The following is a 10113-nucleotide window of genomic DNA, read 5'->3' as shown; positions in this document are numbered from 1 at the left end:
TCTTCCATTGCACTGAACATTAGAACTAGAAATTCACTATATGTTCAGGCATATTTTAATTATGTTCCAGAATTGCAGTTATACTGGTTAGTGTTCCCATTTCCCCACTCTTGTCTTCGTCCCACCCCCTTCTTCCAGGGCTCAAAATATTAAGTCATGGTTTTGGTAGCTATTGTAGATTAGAGCTGGCAAAACACAGTGTGTTCACTAGGTTTTATGAGCATAAACATTAAAATGTTACATAAAATGTACCATAATTTACTTCGCACTCCAATCTAAGATGGTTTAATGTCATGACAAAAGGTGAAATGACTTAAGTACATTTTACATTTTGTGCATTTAGACCACCACAGGCATAGATGTTCAAATGCTGAGTTCTTGGTCTTCAGTATCTCATAGTGCTGGATGCTTGAAACTATGACAGAAACTTGTAACACAGACTAACCACAAGGTATCAGATGTTTCTTGCCATTTGTGGTCTTGCAATAAAAATGTGTCAGATGAGAATCACAAGGATAGTATTAAAATCATAAGGTATATTATGCAACTTGTTCAGATGTTTTCTGACTGCAGGGAGGCCAGACGTTTCTTTATTCAATATGTACTTCTCAGTTCCCATGCAGTAGTTCTCTATATATTGTGCCTAATGTAACTGCCGTACATCAATATTGAAAGTCTTTTTATCTTCAAGGTTTAGTTGATTCATTAACATATTGACATTGTCAGTATTCCAAACCCAAGAATTACTTGTGAAATACTCAAGTAACATCACAGCTTTGTGAAGATGAATTATTGTTTTCATCATCCTTGGGCTTCTTCCAGTCATCCTGAGGTAGATATCATTCAGGAATGCTGAGGCCTTATGGCTTACAGCAATCCAAGGAATGATATAAAAGGTGATTGGAGGTTAGATTCACATTGGGCCATCTGAAGGCCTGTTTGAGAGGATTCCTCTTGAAAGTAGAAATCACATGGTATTAAACTTCACCCCAGTGGAAACGATTAGTGCTATCTGTTGTACAATTATATGACATGAGGTTTCTTGTTCTATTAACTCCGGAATACCAGGCTGCCACAAGACTCTTGTTGACAACTACATCTACAGGAACAAGATCTTCAAGGGCATTATTGGAGACACGCATTGTTCAAAGAATTCCTTTCCCTGCCACAATAAAGAGACCACTTGGTCCATTAAAGTTATCAATCCATCCTGGAAAGTTCTTTCCAACTGGCACCAACAATAGACGGCCTTACAATCTCCACATTTAGCTTTGCTCCTTCTTGTTGTACAACATATTCTGCCAACGCTTTTGTGTCTATGTATGTGTTAGGTCTGTCTCCTATCAACTTTGGCATGATATCATTTACTTGGCCATAATCCATCCACTCTAAAGAATCAATCAGCTTCTTGGGATCCACAGGTGGTAGATAGACAGAGCAAGACTCCGTCTCAAAAAAAAAAAAAATTAAGCATTTACCTGCACTTTTTCACCCTAAAACTCTATCAGGTCAAATTTCATATACTAAGTGTTAGCAGTTTATTCTCTGGGAAACAGTTATCTGGATAACATAACTTTAATCTCTGGAATTTGTTGGACAGTTTAGTAGCAGAAACACAATCTCACTAACTTAGTTTTAGCTAAGTCATGTCTTAGCTAAAAAGACATGTCTTTTTAGCTTCTGCAAAAGTCATGTCAGGGCTTTTGCAGAATATATATGGTAAATGCAGTCCCAGTCAGGGTGACAGTCCCTTCTCAAGCCCAAACACTATGTGATAGAAGAGAAAATTTCTGATTTCAGATCCATTTAGTCCATACCACTTCTACTGCGCTAGGCATGGAGGAATCTCCTAGTTAACTCACAGTGTGTATTCATCTAACTCTTTACAACACAGACAACTGTCTGGCTGCTTTTCACAGTTCATTGGGGACTCACAGCAACCGAGATGCATTCTTAAGCTGTTCTGCTCATACCACAGAGCACACCCTCACACTCTCTTTTAGTGCGTCTCCTACCTTGTGGCAGCACAAGTCTCACTAACATCATGGACCAGGCCCATATCAGTACTTGGTTCTATTGCTTTTCTCCAGTGATTCCTTTTCTAGCCTGACAGAAAAGAAGTGGGAAAAAAATATAGAAAGGACAGACATAGTATTCTTAATAATGCATTTTTTTTCCTATTCTCTTTCTTGGTCTCTTTTTCTCTCTTATGTTTTTTCTTCCTTCCTTCCTTTTTTCCTTTATCCCTCATTACATTCCTTCCTCTCATTCTTTCTTAATTAATATAATTGGTTTCCACAGCCAAGTTATTGTGAATAATGCTACAATCAACATGGGAATACAGATATCTCTTGGACATACTGATTTCATTCCCTTCAGATATATACCCAGTAGTGGGATAGCTGGCTTGTATGGTAGTTCTATTTTTAATTTTTGGAGGCTCTTCATACTGTTTTCCATAATGGCTGTACTGATTTACATTCACACAAATTGTGTGCCAGAGTTCCCTTTTCTCTACATTCTCACCAATACTTGTTATCTTTCATCTTTTTGAAAATAGCTGTTCTAACAGGTGTTAGGTAAAAAACACACACACGTACGTTATTTGTAAGTCTTCTTTGGGAAATTTCAATTCTAATCCTTTGCCCATTAAAAAAAGTAAGTTTATTGGTATTCTTGGTTTTTTTATACTTCCTTTTTCATTAATAACCCCATATCAGATGTATGGTTTGAAAATAGTTTCTCTTTATTTTATAGATTGTCTCTTTAATTTATTTTTTCTTTCACTTTGCAAAAGCTTTATTTGTTTGTTGTAATCCCAGTTGCCCACTCTTGCTTTTGTTGCTTGTCCTTTGGGGATTATATCCAAAAAAATCATTGCCCACATAAATGTCATGGCTGTTCCCCTATGTTTTCTTTTAGCAGTTTTTCAATTTCAGGTCTTAAGCTTAAGCCTTAACCCCAGCCCTCCTTTTTGAAGCCATTGATTTTTTTTTGATAAATTCGGTTATTTTCCTTATAAAAATGTCCTACACTATGAATATGGCCAATTGCTTTATTGTAGTTTTGTTTAAGAGTCTATGTGAACAGTTTAAATTAGTGGTTAGATCTAGAGTTTGGGGTACATTCAGACTTTATGTGCAAGGAAAAATATTTAGAGGTAGCACTGAGGTACTTCTCGTATTGCATCATAAGTTACATACAATCTAATCGCTCCACATTTCATAATTTGAAATTGATCAGTGGCTTAAGTGATGCTAGACTAATTTATGCATTATACAATGCCCTATTAGTTTTCTGCCTCATAATTTTTGTTTTTTACTTTTTTATATTTATATATTTAATAAAATTTGTATATATTTACGGTGTACAACATGATGTTTTAATATGTACATACACACACACACACACACCATGAAATCATTACTAAACTGAAGCAAATGAACATATCTACCTCCTTACATAATTATTGTTAGTAATATTTTGGTGAGAGCATTTGAAGTCTACTCTCTTTGCAAATTTCCAGTATATGTTACAGTATTATTAACTGTATTCATCATGCTATGCATTCAGTCTCTAGGCCTATTTACTCTATATAACCACAGTGTTTTACCCGTTGACCATCTCTCCACTTCCTCTCACATTCCTACCCTTGGCAACCACTTTTCTACTCTCTGCTTCCATGTATTTGACTTTTTTTGGATTCAACATGTAAGTAGATCTAAGCAATATTTTTTATTTCTGTGTTTGGCTTTCCTGTTGCTTCTGAAGCTCTCACTGTCTGTGCAAATGTCCAGTTCTGCATTTCATTCTGTCATAGGACTGGCTAGGATACACTGGAGGAAAAATATAGGCGAACTCACATTGAGTTTCATGTTACTTTGAAACTAGTTTTTTTCTTTAATCTCCCTATTACTATTTACTTCTAAGTCCTCCAGCAGTACCTCCATGCATTCTTCCAGGTACTTTTAGTGGCATTACTTGGAAGAGGTAGAGAGAAGTGGTTGTACTTCCTCTCACTCAACTGGAATCCCTATATTTTCTATTGAAAGGCCTAGTTAGAGACTAAGGTTTTGATGGGCATTCATGTTACCCATTTTCCAAATTAGCACTGCCATTTTAAAAGTTCTCTTTCTAAGCCACCTGAAAGTAATTTGTACATATCCTGATACTTCTCCATTAGTATTTTAGCAAATATCTCCTTAAAATAGAGACATTCTCTTACTACCCATACTACAATTATCACACTCAATAATTAATATTGAAACTATCTAATATACAATTCACAGTCAAATTCCACATTCATATCTCTAAAAAACCAACCATACTAATTCCATACTTTAAAAATAATTTCTTAATATACTTTTTTATAAATTCATTTTATATGCTTATTTATTCAAATCAAGATCCAAACAAAATCCATATGCTGCAATTACACTGACATATTTCTTAAAACTATTTTAATATACTAGTTGTCTCCTGTATATGTTTGTTCTTTCAGTTGTTTTATTGGGAAAAAAATGAATTATTTGCCATTTAAACTTTTCCATGCTATAAGACTTGCTCATTGCATTCCTGAGTTGTCTGCTAACATCTGTCCCCCTGTATTTCCTATCAATAACATTTAAATGTTTAATTAGATTCAGGTTTGTTTGGCATAAACATTTCTTAGGCTGTGTTGTATACTTCCTGATTTGTTTTTCTTTTTGAAATGTTAGCAGTTATTGATGATTGTAGCTTTAATTCATTATATTACTGGGGATGGCCCAAATGTGATACTCCAACTCTGTTCTTCTATTTTCAGATAGTAGCTATTATAGTTTTATGAAAATTAACTTTCCTTCACAAACTGTTTGGTTATCACCAAGTTCAGTGTGTATAGAAAAGACAAGAAAAATGTTTACACACATCTCTTTACTTAGAGGTTTTAATATGATGAGTTTATCTACAAAGCTTTCTTCAATGATGACGTTTGAATAACATTAATTACCATGATTTATTTTTGGTATAATAACATTATGAACTCATAAATATAAATATAACTGGTGTGTTTTAATCCAAAAGGCAAAGTAATCTAATAAAAGAGACATCAGGTCCCTTCAAGTCAAGAAGAAAATAGTCTAAAGTTGAGTCAAGCTGAGGGGAAACTTACAGCCATCTTGGTCAGAACCATGTGAAAGTCTTAAGCCCTGTGTAATTAAGGAAACTGTGTCTTGTTGGTCTGTCCCCAGTTGTGGTTGTCTTTCTTCATTCATTTATTCTGCTGATCCTCTCTGTGTACTCTATGAGAATCCTAGCAGAGATTAATAGACTTCCTCCTGCCAGTGTCTTGTTTCGGAGAACTTACTGCTTTCTGAAACCCCATTTTCTCCTCTCTGTTGCAGTTACATGGACTTTATTATAAGCATGAATGTTTTCTAGATTGTGTTACAGCAGGTTGCTTCTTCCAAAATTACACTGTTGCCATTTATTGATTACCGTAGATGTGACCTTTCCCCTCTGTGACTGTGATGTTGTAGCTCTGCTCTGTGCTGATCTACACTGAAAGGCTCTGTATTCTGGTCAACTACCGCTCTATTCCGGAGCTGAACTAAACCTGTTCTGCTGTGGAGGCTTTTATCTTCTTCTTCTACAAAAAGTGAATTCCAGATTAAGGCCTGAAAAGAAAAGAAATCATTGATACTGTGATAGTTTCTGAGTAACCACTAAATCTTACCCCATGGCTGAGATAGTGGGTCTTCATATTTAGATACCACAAATGTTGACTGTCAAGGTGTTGCCGTTTAGGTAAAAAAATGTCATTGAGATAGGAGAAAAAACTCTTAGAAAAACAGCAGTGTTACTGTTAAAGTTCTGGCAATTTATTATAACAGAGATTACACATTTTATTTTTCAAATAGGATGAAATATTCATGACCAACCCTTTTTTCTCTTGTTCTTCATCAAAAATTTCCTTTGGCAACTGGACGAAATTATATGGTAATATAGCTTAATTTTTATTACCACATTTTGCTCTAATTTTTCGCATGATATAGTCTTTGCTCCTGTTTCTTCCCTAGCCATTTCTTCCTAATTTTAAAGCCTTTCTCAATCACATCTTCTAATTCAAATCGTCCCATACAACCTCATTACTCATTGTGTTTTCCTTAACAAAATACTGGGAAACATTTAATGCATAATCAACCAATTTGGAACCATTCCTATACATTGAGAATGGACAATCTATAGCCCATGTGTGAGATCTGGCTTAATCTGCATTATTGTAAATACATTTTATTGACACACAACCACACCTAAAATGATGTATTGTCTGTGGATGCTCTCGTACTGCAACAGCAGTATCAAGTAGTTGTAACAGAGACCACACGGCCAAAGAATCAAAAATCTTCACTCTCTGACCTTTAAAAATGTTAACACTTGATACAGATAACTGTTCCCATTTTTTCCCCTATAGACACAAATCCATAGGAAGGTGTGTGGGTGGTACTTACTTCAATCTACACTTCTCTGAATCTCTGCAAGTCTCTAAAGTTTAAATTGCCATGAATTTTATTTATTATAACTAAAACCTAAGGAAACTATTGTAGCTTTTAAAATAGATTTTCAGCATTAGACTTTGTACTTTAATGATTTTATCTTGATTTTATAATTTCGTATAGAATTAAAAAAATCATTTTATGTTGGGAAATTTTCATTGAGCTTAGAAAGTTAAATTTACTCAACCGTGCTATCTTAATCAGTCTTTGTCTCTTTGAATATTATAGACCCATTTACACATCTCCTAGGGCATTTTTAATATTTTTATCCACAACAGCCTAATTTAATTTAAATTATGGTCAGAAAATATGTATCAAACTCCATAAAAAACAATTATTATCATAATTTATAGCATGTTTCTCAACTTAGTAGAAAATTATTTTTTATCATAGAAAAGCCCTCTTAAACTTTCTTTAAATCAGAAGTCTTATTTCAAGTAAGTAGCTTTGGAAAACAGAGTTCTACACAATTGGCAAAACCAGGGGCGGGATTTTCCAGGCTTCCGTTTTCTTGAGGCTGCTTCAAATTTGTTTTCAATAGAATTTTGCTGAATCTGGGGACTTGGGAGATCACTGAATGAATTAAATTCATTGAGCATAACTTATTTTTCTTCTTTAATATGGTACTTTTAATCCTGAGTCTTGAATACACTTTATGTTTCCTAAACTGTTCTGTTTTCTCACATAATTTTACCTAATTGGAATACAATTTCCATTTATTTCAGAAAACTCAAGCTCTCTACTATTCATCAATATTTAACTTTGTTCTTACCACTACAAGTCCAGCCAGGGTTCTGAGTCTCAGGTCCTAAGAACACCACTATATTATCAGGAAGCATCTAAGTCCCTTGTATTAACCAACAAAAGGTGTCCTGTGACCCTCTTCAAAGTTGACAAAAGCTGTTAGAAAAACATGTGATCTCTTGAAAATCATATATTGCTTTGCTGCTAAAACGCCTGTATAACTACTGAGTGTCTGGGTCAAATTCAACCTTTTACATTTTCGTTGTATTGTTAGAAGTGTCCCTGGCCTAGTAATCTGTGTAATTAATGAACAAGTCAACTGTGCTGCTTGTACTATGACCTCTTGTCTATACCCCTCACAATCATAGCCTTCGTTCTATATTTTCGATTTCACTTCCCAAATCTTTTCAGATACTTTGTTCTATTCTTATATTATCAGATGCCTGTGTTAGTCTAAACTATCTCTTGTTAATATGGCTAATGTTTATAGCCTCTGCCATTTATTACAAGAAATAGTACTTTGAGTACATACCTCATTTCTGGTACTGTTCTTGGTCCTAGGGGTACAGCAGTGTAAAAAGACAAACGTTTCTGGCCAGGCATGGTGGCTTATGCATATAGTCCCAGAACTTGGGAGTCCAAGGTGGGACAAATGCTTGAGGTCAGGAGTTTGAGACCAGCTTGTGCAAAATATCGACACCCTTTCTCTACATTGTTTTGTTTGTTTGTTTGTTTTTTGAGACAGAATATTTCTCAGTCGCCAGGCTGGAGTGCAGTGGTGCGATCTCGGCTCACTGCAACCTCCACCTCCCAGGTTCAAGTGATTCGCCTCCGTCAGCCTCCTGAGTAGCTGTGACTACAGGCGCGCCACCACGCCCAGGTAATTTTTGTATTTTTAGTAGAGATGGGGTTTCTCCATGTTGGCCAGGCTGGTCTCAATCTCTTGACCTCGTGATCTGCCCTCCTTGGCCTCTCAAAGTGCTGGGATTACAGGCATGAGCCATCACGCCCGGTGACTCACACCTGTAATCACAGCTACTCAGGAGGCTGAGAAAGGAGGATCACTTGAGCTCTGCAAGCCAAGGCTGCAATAAGCTATAATCATGCCACTGTACTCCAGTCTGGGTAACAGAGTTAGATCCTGTCTCTCTCTGTCTCTCTCTCTCTCTCTCTCTCTCACACACACACACACACACACACACACACACACACACACAAACATTTCTGCCATCATGGACATTATGTGGTGTTTGTAGTGATAAAAATATATCTAAATGTGTGTTATTTGCCTTTAGCAGGACACTGTACAATGCAAAGTTCTTCTGGCTATTAGTTGATTATCAGTGAACATTCTTAACAGCCAGATTACATTTACCACCATGTGTACTTGTGTTTGTGTGTGTTTGTATGTATATGTGTGTGTGTGTGTGTAATTCTCAATTAAGTTTCCCAGTCACCTGCTCTGCATGATATCCCAGATTTTAAAACCCTATTTATTTATCATTAATGTCTGCATAAAGATTGCCTTTCTATTAAGTATTTCCAATCTAATACGTAATCTCAGATGTGACAATATAAAATATTATTGATCATTAAAAAGACTTTATATACAGTGCACTGATACCTCCTTAGCTGTTCTAACAAGGCTGCTCTTTGTTAGTCTGTCAGTTTTATGTAATATATCACATGGTCTTACCAAATCTATGTCCATGTTTCTAACACTTGATTAATGCAATTTGGATAATATGGTTGACAAAGATTCAGCTTCTGCCATTCTCTTAATTATCTGACTACTGATTCTGTATCTCCAAAGCTACAGTTTTATTATTGTTGTTTTGTTTTACTTTGCTTTTTTACCTATTTACCTCTGATACGGTTTGCCTGTGTCCCTACCCAAATCTTGTCTTGAATTGTACCTCCAATAATTCCCACATCTTGTGGGAGGGACCCAGTAGGAGACAATTGAATAATGGAAGCGATTTCCCCCCATACTGTTCTCATGGTCGTGAATAAGTCTCATGAGATTTGATGTTTTACAAGGGGTTTCCCCTTTTGCTAGGCTGTCTCTCTTGCCCACTACCATGTAACAAGTCCCTTCGCTCTGTTTTCATCTTCTGCCATGATTGTGAGGCTTCCCTCGCCATATGGAACCGAGTCAATTAAACCTCTTTGCTTTATAAATTACCCGGTCTTGGGTATGCCTTTATTAGCAGCATGAAAACAGACTAATAGCTCTTAATGCAAGTATTTTCTAGTTTGATTACCTTATCTTGAATATCTCCATGTAAAATAATCTCATGATTTAATTTTTATCATTTTTTTTTTTTTTTTTTTGAGGTGGAATCTCACTCTGTCACCCGGGCTGGAGTGCTGTGGCACAATCTTGGCTCACTGCAACTTCTGCCTCTGCAGTTCAAGTGATTCTCCCGCCTCAGCCACCTGAGTAACTGGGATTGCAGGAATGCACCACCATACCCAATTAAATTTTTTGTATTTTTAGTGGAGACGGGGTTTCACCATATTCACCAGGCTGGTCTCAAACTCCTGGCTTCAAGTGATCTGCCCTCTTAAGCCCCTCAAAGTACTGGGGTTACAGGAGTGAGCCACCATGTCTGACCCTAATTATTCTTTACATGTGTCACCGCCACTCCTGAAAGTTTCTAGGGGCTGCAAGATAAAGTGTCCTACCTGTCATGGAAAACTCATTCCTGCCCATTCCTGCATTGTATAGGCTACTAAATTTGATCTTATTTCTTTCTACTAGAACTTTACAATTCTTTTTGTTTTTTATTTTATTTTGTACATCATCACAAATACTTCACTGACACCTCAG

At 36.1% G+C, this 10113-nt stretch overlaps 1 pseudogene; it reads right to left on the bottom strand.

The window, feature by feature from the left end:
* Positions 1 to 385: 385 nt before the first annotated feature.
* Positions 386 to 9281, bottom strand: LOC101129857 (fatty acyl-CoA reductase 1-like; annotated as a pseudogene).
* Between the last annotated feature and the right edge of the window lie 832 nt (positions 9282 to 10113).

This window comes from Gorilla gorilla, chromosome 14 (genome assembly GCF_029281585.2).
Source record: "Gorilla gorilla gorilla isolate KB3781 chromosome 14, NHGRI_mGorGor1-v2.1_pri, whole genome shotgun sequence".
Classification (NCBI taxonomy): domain Eukaryota; kingdom Metazoa; phylum Chordata; class Mammalia; order Primates; family Hominidae; genus Gorilla; species Gorilla gorilla.
The sequence above is the reverse complement of the archived record's forward strand: the minus strand, read 5'-3'. Positions and strand labels throughout refer to the sequence as shown.